Source organism: Bos javanicus, chromosome 2 (genome assembly GCF_032452875.1).
Source record: "Bos javanicus breed banteng chromosome 2, ARS-OSU_banteng_1.0, whole genome shotgun sequence".
Taxonomy (NCBI): Eukaryota; Metazoa; Chordata; class Mammalia; order Artiodactyla; family Bovidae; genus Bos; species Bos javanicus.
Window position 1 is genome coordinate 94,509,327 of NC_083869.1, and position 17,501 is coordinate 94,526,827.

General features: G+C 40.7%; 1 long non-coding RNA gene and 1 other non-coding gene across 2 annotated transcripts in view; one reads left to right on the forward strand and one right to left on the reverse strand.

Moving 5' to 3' along the window:
• Window positions 1-11,688: 11,688 nt before the first annotated feature.
• TRNAW-CCA (transfer RNA tryptophan (anticodon CCA)) lies at window positions 11,689-11,760 on the reverse strand. The gene has a single exon. It is a non-coding gene; the product is annotated as a tRNA-Trp (tRNA).
• Window positions 11,761-12,276: 516 nt separating this feature from the next.
• LOC133227713 (uncharacterized) overlaps window positions 12,277-17,501 on the forward strand; it is a 28,710-nt gene continuing 23,485 nt past the window's right edge. Inside the window, exon 1 of the long non-coding RNA XR_009729917.1 lies at window positions 12,277-12,430. This is a non-coding gene — a long non-coding RNA (uncharacterized LOC133227713). The remainder of the gene's footprint in view (window positions 12,431-17,501) is intronic.

Below are 17,501 nucleotides of genomic sequence, written 5' to 3' on the forward strand. Positions count from 1 at the left end.
AATTATATCCAGGCATTTAATTTTTTTGTTGTTGTTTAGTTTATATCCTTTAAAATTTAGATTTTTGGTGCATTGCACATGTTGCTGACCACTTTCTGTGTCACAGAATTGAGAATCAGTGTGTCTGCTTTTGTTAGAGTTGAAACGTTCAGAACTTCCAATGTGTTGCCAAGCTATGAATTAGTTTTAATATATTACAATGGATGTCATGAATCAGCTTTTCTTCAATAAGCAAAAGGTTAGTAGATAGAGGGGATCAAAGTTACCCAGGATGGGGGGAATCAAAGCTGAGATAACAGAGAGATGAGGGACAGAAGGATGCTGCTCACTTGCAACAATGCCACAGAAATCTTACTGGAGGAAAACAAATCGCAGAGATACTTTGCTAATTTTGTAAAGAAAGAGAAGAATACTAGAAAATGAACAAAAGATCTTTTTCTATTTTTACAGGAAATGATAAATCTTGTACTAAAAGTTATTTTTCTGATGCAGATTGCCTGACATGGTGGAAATGAATTTGTAAAGCAGTGTCTTATATCAGTAGAATATTTAATTCCTTTAATTTAAAATTGACTAAAAAGCATGTAAAAATAACTGATGACTTACCTTAAAATGTTTATTTTTTGAGCTTCCAAATGTCAAAATTCCCATAATATTAAAGTGAGTTCAGATAATGCATATAACAGATACTAAGTATTTTCATTCTCACCCACATCTTTATTATCTGTTTGAATACGGTACCTGAATAGTCTTGGTTTTTTTCTAGATTTTTTATCTTACTATTTGCTAGAAAAATCTGAAGTAATTAAAAAATTAACTGATTCTTAATATCTCAGAAGCCTCAGTTTTAAAGTTGTGTTCTATTTACAATTTTGGGGTTTTTTTCAGTGTTTAGAAATCAAACACTTCGGTCATAACAAGGAAATCCGTTCCCTTAATGAAATCTAGTGGAGTTGAAAAATATGATTTTGAGCAACTTGTTCCTTACGCGTGACATGACTTTATAGAAATACTTTCAATTTTTCAAGACATTAAGATGTGTTTGATTTCAGCTGACCGTACCCTTTTATGCAGTCCCTCTTGTGACCAGCAAGCTTTTCTGAGTGATACCTGTATGGGGATAGGGGGATGTTCATAACATGGTGCAAATATGGTACCATTTCAGTGTCTTTCTCTTTGTAACGTTTGACTTGTACAGGGCTGTGATCCATCAAGTTTTTCCACCAGCTGAGCTAAATAGCCTAGGCTGAGGGAATTACAGCCCAAACAAAAAAGAAATCCTGCTACAGTTGCAACATGGGTGAATTTGATTCAGTTCAGTTCAGTCGCTCAGTCGTGTCCGACTCTTTGCGACCCCATGGATCGCAGCACGCCAGGCCTCCCTGTCCATCACCAACTCCCGGAGTTCACTCAGACTCACGTCCATCGAATCAGTGATGCCATCCAGCCATCTCATCCTCTGTCGTCCCCTTCTTCTCTTGCCCCCAATCCCTCCCAGCATCAGAGTCTTTTCCAATGAGTCAACTCTTTGCATGAGGTGGCCAAAGTACTGGAGTTTCAGCTTTAGCATCAGTCCTTCCAAAGAAATCCCAGGGCTGATCTCCTTCAGAATGGACTGGTTAGATCTCCTTGCAGTCCAAGGGACTCTCGAGGCTTCTCCAATACCACAGGTCAAAAGCATCAATTCTTCGGCGCTCAGCCTTCTTCGCAGTCCAACTCTTACATCCATACATGACCACAGGAAAAACCATAGCCTTGATTAGACGGACCTTTGTTGTCAAAGTAATGTCTCTGCTTTTGAATATACTATCTAGGTTGGTCATAACTTTCCTTCCAAGGAGTAAGCGTCTTTTAATTTCATGGCTGCAGTCACCATCTGTAGTGATTTTGGAGCCCAGAAAAATAAAGTCTGACACTGTTTCCACTGTTTCCCCATCTATTTCCTATAAAGTGATGGGACCGGATGCCATGATCTTCGTTTTCTGAATGTTGAGTTTTAAGCCAACTGTTGCACTCTCCTCTTTCACTTTCATCAAGAGGCTTTTTAGTTCTTCTTCACTTCCTGCCATAAGGGTGGTGTCATCTGCATATCTGAGGTTATTGATATTTTTCCTGACAATCTTGATTCCAGCTTGTGTTTCTTCCAGTCCAGCGTTTCTCATGATGTACTCTGCATATAAGTTAAATAAGCAGGGTGACAGTGTACAGCCTTGACGTAATCCTTTTCCTATTTGGAACCAGTCTGTTGTTCCATGTTCAGTTCTAACTGTAGCTTCCTGATCTGCATACAGATTTCTCAAGAGGCAGGTCAGGTGGTCTGGGATTCCCATCTCTTTCAGAATTTTCCACAGTTTATTGTGATCCACACAGTCAAAGGCTTTGGCAATGTCAATAAAGCAGAAATAGATGTTTTTCTGGAACTCTCTTGCTTTTTCCATGATCCAGTGGACGTTGGTAATTTGATCTCTGGTTCCTCTGCCTTTTCTAAAACCAGCTTGAACATCTGGAAGTTCACGGTTCATATATTGCTGAAGCCTGGCTTGGAGAATTTTGAGCATTACTTTACTAGCGTGTGAGATGAGTGCAATTGTGCGATAGTTTGAGCATTCTTTGGCATTGCGTTTCTTTGGGATTGGAATGAAAACTGACCTTTTCCAGTCCTGTGGCCACTGCAGAGTTTTCCAAATTTGCTGGCATATTGAGTGCAGCACTTTCACAGCATCATCTTTTAGGATTTGAAATAGCTCAACTGGAATTCCATCACCTCCACTAGCTTTGTTCGTAGTGATGCTTTCTAAGGCCCACTTGACTTCACATTCCATGATGTCTGGCTCTAGGTCAGTGATCACACCATCGTGATTATCTGGGTCGTGAAGATCTTTTTTGTACAGTTCTTCTGTGTATTCTTGCCACTTCTTCTTAATATCTTCTGCTTCTGTTAGGTCCATACCATTTCTGTCCTTTATCGAGCTCATCTTTGCATGAAATGTTCCCTTGGTATCTCTAATTTTCTTGAGATCTCTAGTCTTTCCCATTCTGTTGTTTTCCTCTATTTCTTTGCATTGATCTCTGAGGAAGGCTTTCTTATCTCTTCTTGCTATTCTTTGGAACTCTGCATTCAGATGCTTATATCTTTCCTTTTCTCCTTTGCTTTTCGCTTCTCTTCTTTTCACAGCTATTTGTAAGGCCTCCCCAGACAGCCATTTTGCTTTTTTGCATTTCTTTTCCATGGGGATGGTCTTGATCCCTGTCTCCTGTACACTGTCACAAACCTCATTCCATAGTTCATCAGGCACTCTATCTATCAGCTCTAGGGCCTTAAATCTATTTCTCACTTCCACTGTATAATCATACGGGATTTGATTTAGGTCATACCTGAATGGCCTAGTGGTTTTCCCTACTTTCTTCAATTTAAGTCTGAATTTGGTAATAAGGAGTTCATGATCTGAGCCACAGTCAGCTCCCAGTCTTGTTTTTGCTGACTGTATAGAGCTTCTCCATCTTTGGCTGCAAAGAATATAATCAATCTGATTTTGGTGTTGACCATCTGGAGATGTCCATGTGTAGAGTCTTCTCTTGTGTTGTTGGAAGAGGGTGTTTGCTATGACCAGTGCATTTTCTTGGCAAAACTCTATTAGTCTTTGCCCTGCTTATATTTGCTTTGGCCTGTATTCCAAGGCCAAATTTGCCTGTTATCCAGGTGTTTCTTGACTTCCTACTTTTGCATTCCAGTCCCCTATAATGAAAAGGACATCTTTTTTGGGTGTTAGTTCTAAAAGGTCTTGTAGGTCTTCATAGACCGTTCAGTTTCAGCTTCTTCAGCATTACTGGTTGGGGCATAGACTTGGAGTACTGTGATATTGAATGGTTTGCCTTGAAAACGAACAGAGATCATTCTGTCGTTTTTGAGATTGCATCCAGGTACTGCATTATGGACTCTTTTGTTGACCATGATGGCTACTCCATTTCTTCTGAGGGATTCCTGTCCGCAGTAGTAGATATAATGGTCATCTGAGTTAAATTCACCCATTCCAGTCCATTTGAGTTCGCTGATTCCTAGAATGTTGACATTCACTCTTGTCTCTTGTTTGACCACTTCCAATTTGCCTTGATTCATGGACCTGACATTCCAGGTTGCTATGCAATATTGCGCTTTACAGCATCGGACCTTGCTTCTATCACCAGTCACATCCACAACTGGGTATTGTTTTTGCTTTGGCTCCATCCCTTCATTCTTTCTGAAGTTATTTCTCTGCTGTTCTCCAGTAGCATATTGGGCACCTACCGACCTGGGGAGTTCCTCTTTCAGTATCCTATCATTTTGCCTTTTCATACTGTTCATGGGGTTCTCAAGGCAAGAATACTGAAGTGGTTTGCCATTCCCTTCTCCAGTGGACCACATTCTGTCAGACCTCTCTACCATGACCCGTCCATCTTGGGTTGCCCCACTGGCATGGCTTAGTTTCATCGAGTTAGACAAGGCTGTGGTCCTAGTGTGATTAGATTGACTAGTTTCCTGTGAGTATGGTTTCAGTGGTGTCTGCCCTCTGATGCACTCTTGCAACACCTACCATCTTACTTGGGTTTCTCTTCCCTTGGGCGTGGGGTATCTCTTCATTGGTCAGTGTTAATTTCTATTGGTAGCTGAACTCATTTCAGGTGTTATATCTCTTAATTCCTAGAAACTACAGGTGCTAACAGAACTACTGACATAATTAACCTTAAATAACCCTATTTTGCCCAGTAAAATTCCTGGTACTCAAATTTGGCTAACGTTGAGCACCTGCCTCTTGAGAAATCTGTATGCATGTCAGGAAGCAACGGTTAGAACTGAACACGGAACAACAGACTGGTTCCAAATCAGGAAAGGAGTACCTCAAGGCTGTATATTGTCACCCTGCTTATTTAACTTATATGCAAAGTACGTCATGAGAAATGCTGGGCTGGATGAAGCACAAGCTGGAATCAAGATTGCTTTGAGAAATATCAATAACCTCAGATATGCAGATGACACCACCCTTACGGCAGAAAGTGAAGAAGAACTAAAGAACCTCTTGATGAAAGAGGAGAGTGAAAAAGTTCACTTAAAGCTCAACATTCAGAAAACGAAGATCATGGCATCTGGTCCCATCACTTCATAGCAAATAGATGGGGAAACAGTGGAAACAGAGACTTTATTTTGGGGGGACTCAAAAATCACTGCAGATGGTGACTGCAGCCATGAAATTAAAAGGTGCTTGCTCCTTGGAAGAAAAGTTATGACCAACCTATTAAAGACAGCATATTTAAAAGCAAAGACATTACTTTGCCAACAAAGTTCCGTCTAGTCAAAGGTATCGTTTTTCTGGTAGTCATGGATGTGAGATTTGGACCATAAAGAAAGCTGAGTGGCGAAGAACTGATGCTTTTGAACTGTGGTGTCAGAGAAGACTCTTGAGTCCCTTGGACTGCAAGGAGATCCAACTAGTCCATCCTAAAGGAAATCAGTCCTGAATATTCATTGGAAGGACTGATGCTGAAGCTGAAGCTCCAATACTTTGGCCACCTGATGTGAAAAACTGACTAATTGGAAAAGACCTTGATGCTGGGAAAGATTGAAGGTGGCAGGAGAAGGGGATGACAGAGAATGAGATGGTTGGATGGCATCACAGACTCAATGAACATGAGTTTGAGTAAACTCCGGGAGTTGGCGATGGACAGGGAGGCCTGGCGTGCTGCAGTCCATGGGGTCACAAAGAGTCTGACATGACTGAGCGACTGAACTAAACTGAGCACCTAATATATCTTGGTAACTTTGCTGGACACTTTTTTAAATTTAAATGTATTTATTTTAGTTAGAGGCTACTTAGTTTACAATATTGTAGTGGTTTTGCCATACACTGACATTCATGTCAGTGTGTGCTGTACACTTCTTTCTATGGGCTCTGGTTTAATTCCCCGAACAGCTCCAAAAAAATACTATTTTTCTTTCCTTCCTCCCCTCCTCCTACTCCTTTCCCCTTATGTTTTAAATACTGTTGGGATAATTACCTTCACTTTCAAGGAGTGTAGATCTTCTTGGGCTTTCCAAAGATTCCAAATCCTTTTGCTGTATAGTTGCTGAGGTACCTACCACTGCTCTATACTCTATATCTGGAAATGCTGTTTCTGCCATTTTTTTGTAATTTAGTCACTAAGTTGTGTCCAACTCTTTTGGGACGCCATGGACTGTAGCCTTCCAGGCTTCTCTGTCTGTAGGGTTTCCCAGGCAAGAATACTAGACTGGGATGCCATTTCCTTCTCTAGGGGCTCTTCCCAACCCAGGGATCGAACCTGCGGCTCCTGCATTGACAGGCATATTTACCACTGAGCCACCTGGGAAGCCCTTCTGCCATTTACTCTTTGCCAAAAACAGAGTAGCCAGCAATTAGATCTCCCTTTCATTCACTAGTGGCAGCCAGTGGCTTATTTCACCCTTGTGAAGGTCTAGTTCCTATGTCTATCCATTGTTTTGAGGAGTGCATATATATATTGATATGTATATGTGTCAGCTGAAACACTGTGGTTAAGAGAGATTTCCTTCCTGATCCTAAAAGTGGACAGTATATGTGGAGCACTAGTGTAATTAGAAATGTTACCTATGGTTGTAAAATTGTACTTTCTAAAAAATCTAATCAATGGATGAAGTGACCTGGAACCATGAATGCCAAAGTTTACCTATGTGATCTTTAAAGCAGTGTCTTTTATTTATTCTGTTATGCCTTAATTTCACAAGTAGCTTGTTTAGCCTTTAGCTGAAATAAATGCTTGCCTTAATATTTTTACTATTACTAGAAATTTTAATTGATCTGCCTTTTGGTATTAGTGAATTTAATTTTTCAAAAATTAACCACCTTATTGTGGACACTAGTGAAGTTATGAAAATACTACCTAGGGACTTCCCTGGCAGTCCAATGGTTAGGACTCCCGTACTTTTCACTGCAAAGGGCTCGGGTTCAAGCCCTTGTCTGGAATTTAAGATCCCAAAAGCCACAGGGTGCGGCCACAAAAAACAAAATACCACCTAGATTCACAGATTGTGTGGATTTAAAGTGAAGGATTTATGCATGTTTAATATATTAGATGTCTTTAAGCAATAAAGCCCTACCTTTATTAGCAAATGTGTGCTGACAGAATCACCAGTGACATCAGACATTATTATACAAATTTAGTGGGTTTCGGGAGAAGTAGGGGTATGATTATAAACCTTCCCTAATCACAGAAATGTTTCTCTTAACATTTCTAAAGGCAAACTCTGAAGTCATATCAAAAGGTCCCTAGTGTGAAGCCTTCCAAGGAGGTAAAAAGAAGTGGAGTGCGTTCAGAGCCTAAAAGTTTTCAAAAATCATACTGTTGATTTCAGAGAAAGAGCAGTGAGCAGTCCTGAGGAGAGATCTTAGTTCCCTGCCCAGGAATTAAATCTGGGTCACCTGGATGAAAACCAAGAATCCTAGCCACTAGATCATTGGAGCTAGAAGCAAAGTGGCCCTGGCTTTTGCCCCTGTTTGAAAACAAGAATGTTTCAAGGAGGCAAAACTGTAAAAACAGGTACAAAGTTTATAATTAGAGAGACAGCACAATGTGTGGGAGATCTCACAGGAAAACAGTTTGTTTATCCAACTCAGAAGCAGGGCAGAGATGTACACCGGGAGAGAAAGGGTATGGGCATCTTCTCTAGAGAGTAGTACAGTAAGTCAGAAACTAGGCAGAGATGCACACCGGGAGAGGAGCACGGAAGTTCTGAGTGCAGAGCAGCGCAGTATGGAGGTGATGTAGATCACTTATATAGGACAGTCCTTCCAAGTCTTTGTTTACCGTTTGCCAGTTATCTTGTTTCTTTCTTCACACCTGACTGATCCGTGGGTCCTCCCCAAGATACGTGTGCAACCTTTTTGCTAAGCTGGATCCCACTCTAGAGGCCTAAGAGTGCATGTCCACACTTACTATGGGTGGGCCTCCCCACTCCATTTCTGCCTTCCAAGAAGCCCCCAAGAACCCTTCCTGCACATGTGCAGACAGGGAGGCTTTCCTTGACCTCAGGAGCAGGTACTTTATCTCTCTGTTCTAGCAGAGCTCAGCTTTTACCACTAGGTTTGTCCTTGGAGTGTCTGGGTGAGAATAAAGCTTGGATTTTATTCCACTTGACAAATACCAGATGTCCAGCCCAGAGGCCCACTGTCCCCTGCCTCACTATTACGGTGGCCATACATGTACAATTTTTTTTTTTTTACTTTCTGTTTTGGAAACATTTGTTGGTAATGTTTCTATCTAAAACAAAGATTTTAGTTTTCTTATGGTTTTTATGCCCTGACGAAAACATTTTTGAGACAAGCATTATATTTGGGACATATCCTCATTGTAGCTTTAGGTTATTCGAATGTGAAATTTCTATATTAGAGATTGAACTACAGTCAAAGCACACACGATCAGGTAATCTCCAAGTTCTGACACCTACCCAAGGGCACTGAATCCTGGAAACAACTAATACCAAGCCAGAAAGGTCTTTTTTTTTTCAAATCCCCATAAGGGATAGAAGATACTCTCCAGGAGGCAGATAGTCACCTGCAGCAGCAGGGACAGGACATGTCCCCAGTGCCATATCACTGCCTTCTTGTCACACTGCAGGCAAAGAATGTGACATCACTTCAGCCTTGGCAGTCTCTGGCCATTTCTTTTGACCCCAACCTTCATTTCAGTCGCTCAGCTGTGCCCAACTCTTTGTGACCCCATGGACTGCAGCATGTCAGGCTTGCCTGTCCCTCACCAACTCCTGGAGCTTGCTCAAACTCATGTCCATTGAGTCGGTGATGCCATCCAACCATCTTATCCTCTGTTGTCCCCTTCTCCCATCTTCAGTCTTTCCCAGCATCAAGGTCTTTTCCAATAAGTCAGTTCTTCACATCAGGTGGCCAAAGTACTGGAGCTTCAGCTTCAGCATCAGTCCTTCCAATGAATATTCAGGACTGATTTCCTTTAGGATGGACTGGTTGGATCTCCTTGCAGACCAAAGGACTCAAGAGTCTTCTCCAACACCACAGTTCAAAAGCATCAATTCTTCACCACTCAGCTTTCTTTATGGTCCAACTCTCATATCCACACATGACTACTGGAAAAACAATACCTTTGACTAGACGGACCTTTGTTGGCAAAGTAATGTCTCTGCTTTTTAATATGCTGTCTAGGTTGGTCATAACTTTTCTTCCAAGGAGCAAGCATCTTTTAATTTCATGGCTGCAGTCACCATCTGCAGTGATTTTGGAGCTCCCCAAAATAAAGTCTCTCACTATTTCCATTGTTTCCCCATCTATTTGCCATGAAGTGATGGGACTGGATGCCATGATCTTCATTTTCTGAATGTTGAGTTTTAAGCCAACTTTTTACCTCTCCTCTTTCACTTTCATCAAGAGGCGCTTTAGTTCTTCTTCACTTTCTTCCATAAAGGTGGTGTCATCTGTATATTTTGATTCCAGCTTGTGCTTCATCCAGCCCAGCATTTCTCATGACGTACTCTGCATGTAAGTTAAATAAGCAGGGTGACAATATACAGCCTTGATGTACTCCTTTCCCTATTTGGTACCAGTCTGTTGTTCCATGTCCAGTTCTAACTGTTGCTTCGTGACCTGCATACAGATTTCTCAGGAGGCAGGTCAGGTGGTCTGATATTCCCTTCTTAGACTGACCTTAGACTGAGGAAAACACCTCTCCAACTGAAGCTGTGTTTTAAGTAATGGTTAGTAGAAAGAAGGGGCTTCCCTGTGGCTCAGACAGTAAAGAATCTGCCTGCAGTGCAAAGGACCCAGGTTCTATCCCTGGGTTGGGAAGATCCCCTGGAGAAGGGAATGGCTTCCCACTCCAGTATTCTTGCCTGGATAACTCCATGGACAGAGGAGACTGAGCCTAAGCCTGGAGGGCTGCAGTCCATGGGGTCACAAAGAGTGGGACACAATTGAGCGACTAATACTTTTAACTTAGTAGAAACAAACACCCCCCAAAGCAGTATCAAAGGTTAGATTTGAGCAAAATTGTGATAGTCAACTTTTTCTAAAACTTGTAATGAGAAAACTGTGTCCCCAAGGTGATTGTTAGCTAAAACATTGTAATAAGAAAAGAAATCCATGGAGTCCTCAGAATAATAGGCAGAGATCAACACAAAGGTGACTGTTTTACTACGTTCCTGGTTAAGCAAGCTTTGTAGACCCACTAGGAACTTAACTACTATTTCCATGGGAAAATTAATCCCGGGTTCCAAATAGCTAATTTACAGTGATACTCTGCAACACAATCCATTAATAAGTTTGGGCTTCCTGTGCTGTAATATCTTTGACATAGATTTGTTACAGGGTGCCAGAATTCAAGTAAGGATGGGGAAGGGGGGTAGTGGGAAATCCTCTCATTCAATTAAAGTAAGGAATAACCATTAACACAATTTAAACAGCTTGATTTAAATTCAGGTAAAGGAGATTTTCTAAGCTATGAAATGATGAGGCCAGTTGTAGTACACCAGTAAGAAGAAATGACTTCAGTCAATAAAAATTGTACTGTTTATACACTGATGTTTCTGTTTTATGTCTGTTTGAGTGCTTTATGTCCTATAGTAGTTATTTGCATTTTGTTTTCTTCTTAAGGAAAACCAGAAAGAGAAATGAAGGCATAGACGTAGGTAAAATTTTACTAAAAACTACATAACCTAGTCTCCTGCTATTATCCTGATGCTGTTTTACCCCACAGAGCAAGCCCTGCCCATTCCTGTCATAATGCCTCTGTTCTCAGCTTTGCCAATTAAGTCCCACTCTGCCCTGATGCTATGCTCACAATCTTCTTTCTGAAGCCTTCTGGTGCCAATCTGAGTGTACCGTATTCTTACTCTGTGCCTTGAGTTGTTTTCCAGAACTTTCTTCCCCCCTGATATGTGTTCTTTTGTGCAGGAGGAGCTGAAGTAGTTTCAGAGGTTAGTCTCCAGTCCAGGCTATCTGGTTTAGAAACTTGGCTCCACCATTTTCCTTGGTAGTATGACCCTAGGCAAGCTGCTTAGCCTCTCAGGGATAATAATAGTACCTACCTCATTGTATTGTTGTGAGATTACAGGGCATAATGCATAAGGCAGAGCCTTAGTGCCATGTGAAGGTCAGCTGCTCTCTGGTTACTTGCCAATAAACATCTTGCAGGCAGCACAGCCCAAGGTCAGGGAGTGCAGTTTTGTTTGTGTTTTGTTTTTAAACATTACCAAGACAGTGGACTTAGCAGCACTAGTCACAAGTTGAATTAACTCAGCACAGAAAAAGACAACAACTATGATTATGGCATACCAAATATCTACACCACAATACCTACAAAAACAATCAATTGACTCTTTTTTCTAAATACTCAGATAGTTGATAGTCTGCAGCAAAGAATTTTAAGATTAGCTGAGATCTGAGTGTCCTTCAGACTCATCCAAGGTCTTAAAAACTGTAAAATGAAATACGGAAGAGTCCATACAGAGTACAGAAGAGAAATAATGTGACCAGTTTACACCTTTTCATTAGCTGTTCTAAAGAGAAAGTGTTAGTTTCTCAGTTGTGTCCGACTCTTTGCAACGCCATGGACCATTAGCTCACCAGGCTCCTCTGTCCATGGAATTCTCCAGGCAAGAATACTGGAGTGGGTAGCCATTCTCTTCTCTAGGAGATCTTCCCAACCCAGGGATCGAACCTGGGCCTCCAACATTGGAGGCAGGTGCTTTACCATCTGAGCCACCAGGGAAGCCCGTTCTAAAGAGAGAGAGAGAGCGAGGGGCATTTAAATTTCAACATGAGATCTTGAAGAAGACTTTTCTGACAAGACATGGAAAGGTTTATGAAATATCTTCAAAACAAGTAACCCCACAAAAAAAAAAAAACAAACATAGATGTTTGACACATATTTCCAGTGAAATGTTTAATAGGGCAGGTACTAGTTCATTGTTTAAAATGTACCTACAGTGTTAAATAGTAGACAAACTGGGGGGTTTAGATCAGAAAACCATGTGTGACTCCCAAAGCTAATATTTATTTACTAGCTGTACAAACTCGGAGAAGGCAATGGCACCCCACTCCAGTACTCTTGCCTGGAAAATCCCATGGATGGAGGAGCCTGGTAGGCTGCAGTCCATGGGGTCGCTAAGGGTCGGACACGACTGAGCAACTTCCCTTTCACTTTTCTTTTTTTTTTTTCTTTCACTTTTCACTTTCATGCATTGGAGAAGGAAATGGCAACCCACTCCAGTGTTCTTGCCTGGAGAATCCCAGGGACGGGGGAGCCTGGTGGGCTGCCGTCTATGGGGTCGCACAGAGTCAGACACGACTGAAGCGACTTAGCAGCAGCTGTACAAACTAAGTTTCCCCAGCCCCTCAAACCTCAGTGCTCTCATTCTCAACACGATTGATTGAATAAGGTGAGTGATAGACCGTATGTAGTATACTGTATGACATGTAACAGCCACTCCACAACTGTCCATTCCCATTTTTGCCACTGAATTCATAGAAAGTGCCTGGAATTAAGGTAGGATTTTAATTAGAAAACTGTAAAAGAGGATCTTGCTCTAGAAGCAGTTCCTAAAGTATTGAAGAACAAATACCTAATTAGAACCCTACTTACATAATTTCCCCAGTAGCTCAGATGGTAAAGAATCTGCTTGCATGTGGGAGACCTTGGTTCGATCCCTGGGTTAGGAAGATCCCCTGGAGAAGTGAATGGCTACCCACTCCAGTATTCTTGCCTGGAAAATTCCATGGACAGGAGAGCCTAGTGGACTACAGTCCATGGGGTCACAAAGAGTCGGACAGGACTGAGCAACTTTCACTTTATTTTCACTTACATATTTACTATTTTCTTGCATGATTTGTGTGAGGTTTTTCTTTTTGACTAGTTATTACTGCTTTTGACAAAATTATCTTTTAAAAATATGATCGAACTGTATATTTTCACAAGAGGCTCAATCAACACAAAACCACAAGTGTTTATTCACTTAGCCATGTTCCTTCCAGACAGCTATGCATTTCCCTGGCACTTGGCTTTAACAGAAAATGATGACGAGGGACTTCCCTGGTGGTCCAGCGGGTAAGACTCTGTGCTCTCAATGCAGGGGACCCAGGATCCATCCCTGGTCAGGGAACTAGATCCCACGTGCCACAGCCAAGAGTCTGCATGCCACAGTGAAGATCTCAAAAGCTGCAACTAAAACCCAGCGCAGCTAAAAATAAATAAAATTTTTTTAATGATGACAAGTCTTCTTGTTCAGGGTATTGCATGATACAGTGGCGAGAGACCTCACCTCAACTCTGTGGCATAGAGTGTTTACAAGAGGGAACTTAAGAAATCAGTTTGGCAGCTTATGACCTACTGGAGAGAATAGTGATATAGAAGAGAAAATATCCAAAGTCATTGTGGTTGATGTATTATTTCACAAAAAGATATTCTCCAGTTACAGATGCATGTATGTATATTTTTATGGTGGATTAGGGACAAAAAATTGAAGAGATACTGGTGTATCATATGAGGCTGACATTTGTAGCATCCTGCAGTAGTTAAATAGTGAGCAAATCAGTCCCCATCCTCATTGGCTTTATAGTCTCAGCACAGGATAAGGGTTTGAACTGACCTGGTTGAGAAGAACTTGGAGACCACTGGGCTTAAAAATATTTTAAGTTCCGCACCCCCTACTTCTGGTCAAGCTAGGCACCTCTGTGGTAGATTTGTTGGCTGATTATAACATCTGACCTGGATAGGTTATCTCATCAAAATACAGTTTAGCCATGCAGTTTTGCTTGCCATACCTCAACGACACCAAGGAGCCAGTGTGTGGTCAGAAGAATGAAAGAGAACCTGGGAACATGAGGTTTTCTTTGCTGAGAAAAATCAACAGGCTTGTGTTGTGATTCAAGTCAATGAAGAATTAGATCAGCTGAACATTAAATTGTTTACCTATAAGTCAAAGATAACTTGAATCTCAAATGAGGTGTTTATGACTAAAAGGATGTCTTTTTTTTCACACAGCAGGTTTTGACTGTATAGAACTTGATTCAAAAGATGGGATTTATTGCAAAGGTTAACTTCCTAACAGTCAAAAGTAAGAGACAGCCACAGTTGGTTAACCTTCTCAGCGGCTTATTTATTGCACATTCATTGGGCATGGTATTTGGTTAGGTTCTGCAGGGAAGTAAAAGAAGATACTGATATAATTCACAGTTGTGAACTTAGGATCTAGTTGCAGAGGTAGATAATATCCAGGAAGCCCCTGGAGAACAAGTAAGAGCTTCTAGTAGGGAATGGAAGGGGCAGAGCAAGAAGAGGAGGCTGCCTTGGGTTATTGTGGGGGATCCACCCAACTGAGTAGCCCAGGGACCTCAGGCTGCTCTCAGAACTCGGAGCCTCTCCCATGCCTTCTAAAAATCAATGAGAGCGCTTGTGTAGATTTAAGGAGACCTGTGGACAGCTCTACCACAGTCCTGGTATGTAGAAGATACTAAATCAGTGTTTGTTGAATCTAAATGGAGAAAATTTTTATTTACCTGGACAGAGGAAAGAAAAATAACATTTGCCAAAGCAGGAGTGAGCATGTCTCAACAGAAGGTGTGTTGGGAAAGATAGAGGAAAAGGAAGTAGTAGGGGAAGGGCTCAGTTAAGAGGATCTTGAAAGCCAAGGCAAAAAGTTTGAACAGATGTAACAGGCAATGAAGAAGGCAATTATTTATACTTAAACAAAAAAAGAAAAATCTGCTATTTAATTATTCAAGGAGTACCTATGAATCATTTATAGTGTGCTAGGCACTGTGGTTAAGATATGGGGAAATGGCATCTCTGCCCTCAAGTGGCTTAAGTCTGACAAGAAAAGTAAGAACTATTGCTTTGGGATGTTTTATTTATATACAGATCTAGTTTTACTTTTCTTTATTCCCTTCCACCCCTTGCCCGGTAGAGCAGTCGTAGTTCCCTGACCAGGGATTGGACCTTCACCCCTTGCATTGGAAGCACAGAGTCTTAACCACTGGACCACCAGGGAAGCCCCAGATCCTGGTTTTAAAAATATAAACTCCTTGAAGGCTAGCTGTTTTGTCCTTTTTTTTTTTTTTCCCTCTTGATCTGTTTTGTTGACTTAGCATGTAGAATAGTGCCTAGCACACAATATGCACCATAAATATTTATTGAATTAATTTGAAATTTTGAGTTTTTAAACAGTACAATCTCTTTGAGACTAATATGATAATTAACATATGACTTTTAGATAGGTTAAGTGAGAAAAGTTCTAAGAAAGCTTGTGTTGGACTTACTGTTGTCAATCTCAATACAAGAGTCCAAGATGATTAGTAAAATATCTGTACAATTCTAATTATGTCAATAACCTTTGAGCATTGTATTCCATTTGACCATGTTAAAGTCCTGCTAAAAAAAAACCTGGGAGTGGTGTTAAGTATTCTACTTTTTTCTATTGGCATATTCTGTTGTACATTCTTTTTTTTTTTTTTGCCACACTGCTCAACTTGTGGGATCTTACTTCCCTGACCAGGGATCAAACCTGCATTGGAAGCGCAGAGTCTTAACCACTGGACCGCCATGGAAGTCCTTATACTCTATTTTTAAATAACTAATGTCAGTTAATGCTGAAAACTTGTCAGGTTAAAAATTGAAAATACAGCATAAGAGAATCATCCAAAGTAAAAGGCAAACGTACAAAAGGAAAACAATATGGCTTTCATTAAAGCCGTTTTGTGGAAACTCTCGAGCGTATTTAAGCAAATGTCCTCGAGTATCCCCTTCCGCCACTTTTTAGGGTGGGATCAGTTTTACCATCTGCTCTTCCAGGTAACGTGACAGCTGTTGATTAACTAACAGTGTTCCCTGAGTTTTGCTGTCACCATAGATGATTCTGGAACATAAGAACAAAAGATTTGTCAGAATAGCTTTCCTAACACAAGTTTCCTTTAAATTATAGACAGGAGAAAGAAAATCAATATTGACCAGCTGGGAAGAATTAAATAAATATTTACATAGTCATAAATCATTTCAGTTTTCTCAGAGCTTATTACCATGATGTTTTATATATCTAAATGTTTTAAATGTGTAAAGAAAGAGCAATTAAGTAATTTAATACCAACAGAATTTAGACTTCAAATGGGGAAAGAGTAGATCATCTCAGTTGTGGTAAGATACACAGATGCTTCCTGTTGCTCTGTCCAGGACGATGTTAACATTAACCTCAGAGGAGGCCGTTAAGCCAGCCTTGAGCTAGATGGTAGGCACTAGGTTTCTCTCTATGGAGGAAGGAGGGAAGAATTACCTTACAAGTATAAGCAGCAAAGTCAGAGTACTTCATGCAATAATATGATGAAGTGATAAATTATCATTTAATCTCTATAGCATGTGTCCAGTTTTCTAAAATGAAGCTGAGAAAAAAATTATAAGGAAAGAGATTGATGATACCATTCTTAGAAAACTTATGCACATACCCCATGCCGGTCATTTATCTTTTTTTTTTTTCTATTGGAAGGGGATTTCTATCTTGTATGAATCAAACTGTTCATACAAACTGTGTGTTAGTTTTTTTGCTTCCCTCTCTGTATCTTGAATTCAGGAAACTTTTAAAATGTTCATTCTTTTAAGTTATTGAAAAGATTTTGTGTATTTATAGTTTTACATGCTAACTTCCTAATTTGAAATAAAAGTAAAAAGCAAACATCAAAGCAACAACCACAAAAGCCCCTACAATGTACTATATTGTCCGATTTTTCATTTTCGGATTTCACCCATTAATAGTATTTGCTTTCATTAATCTCTGCCACTGGGTCAAAGTCATTACAATGTTGAAGCATGCCAAGTCTCCCAAAACACACCAACTCTTCCAAAATTAAGCCATCTTAAAGGCAAATAGAATTATTAAAAGGCAAACAGTAAGCAGCATAACTTACCATTTTAGCTAAGAATCTTAAAGCACACTGCAAATGTTTTTCATGTTACCTAACAATTGGAAAAATAAATTCTAGAAGTGAATTTCTTACTATTACATGGAGTTGCCCAATTCTACAGAGAAATAGCCTTGGGTATGTTCTGTTGTAATTTTTTTCTGTCAACTAAACTACAGACTTTATTCTGATTTTTGCCAGTTTACCACTGATGTCCCTTTTCTGTCTCAGATACTCAAATTTTCCTTATCTTTCATGACCGCCACAGTCTTGAAGAGTACCAGTCTATTATTTTGTAGAACGTCTCTCAATCTGAGTTTCTCTAATATTTCCTCGTGATTAGATGGGGGAATCTGAGACATGGCGTGTCCTTTCAGAGCATGCTGTGAGGGAGGACGTGATGCTGAGCTGTGCTGGGACTGGCTGTGTGGTTTTGTACTGCTGCTGCGACACAGCTCCACAGACCTAGCACCACCACACAGCACCCATCTTATCTGCAGGGCAGGGGTCCAGGCAGACTGGGTGGTATCCCTGCTTGGGGTCTCCCAAGGCCAATACCAAGGTGTC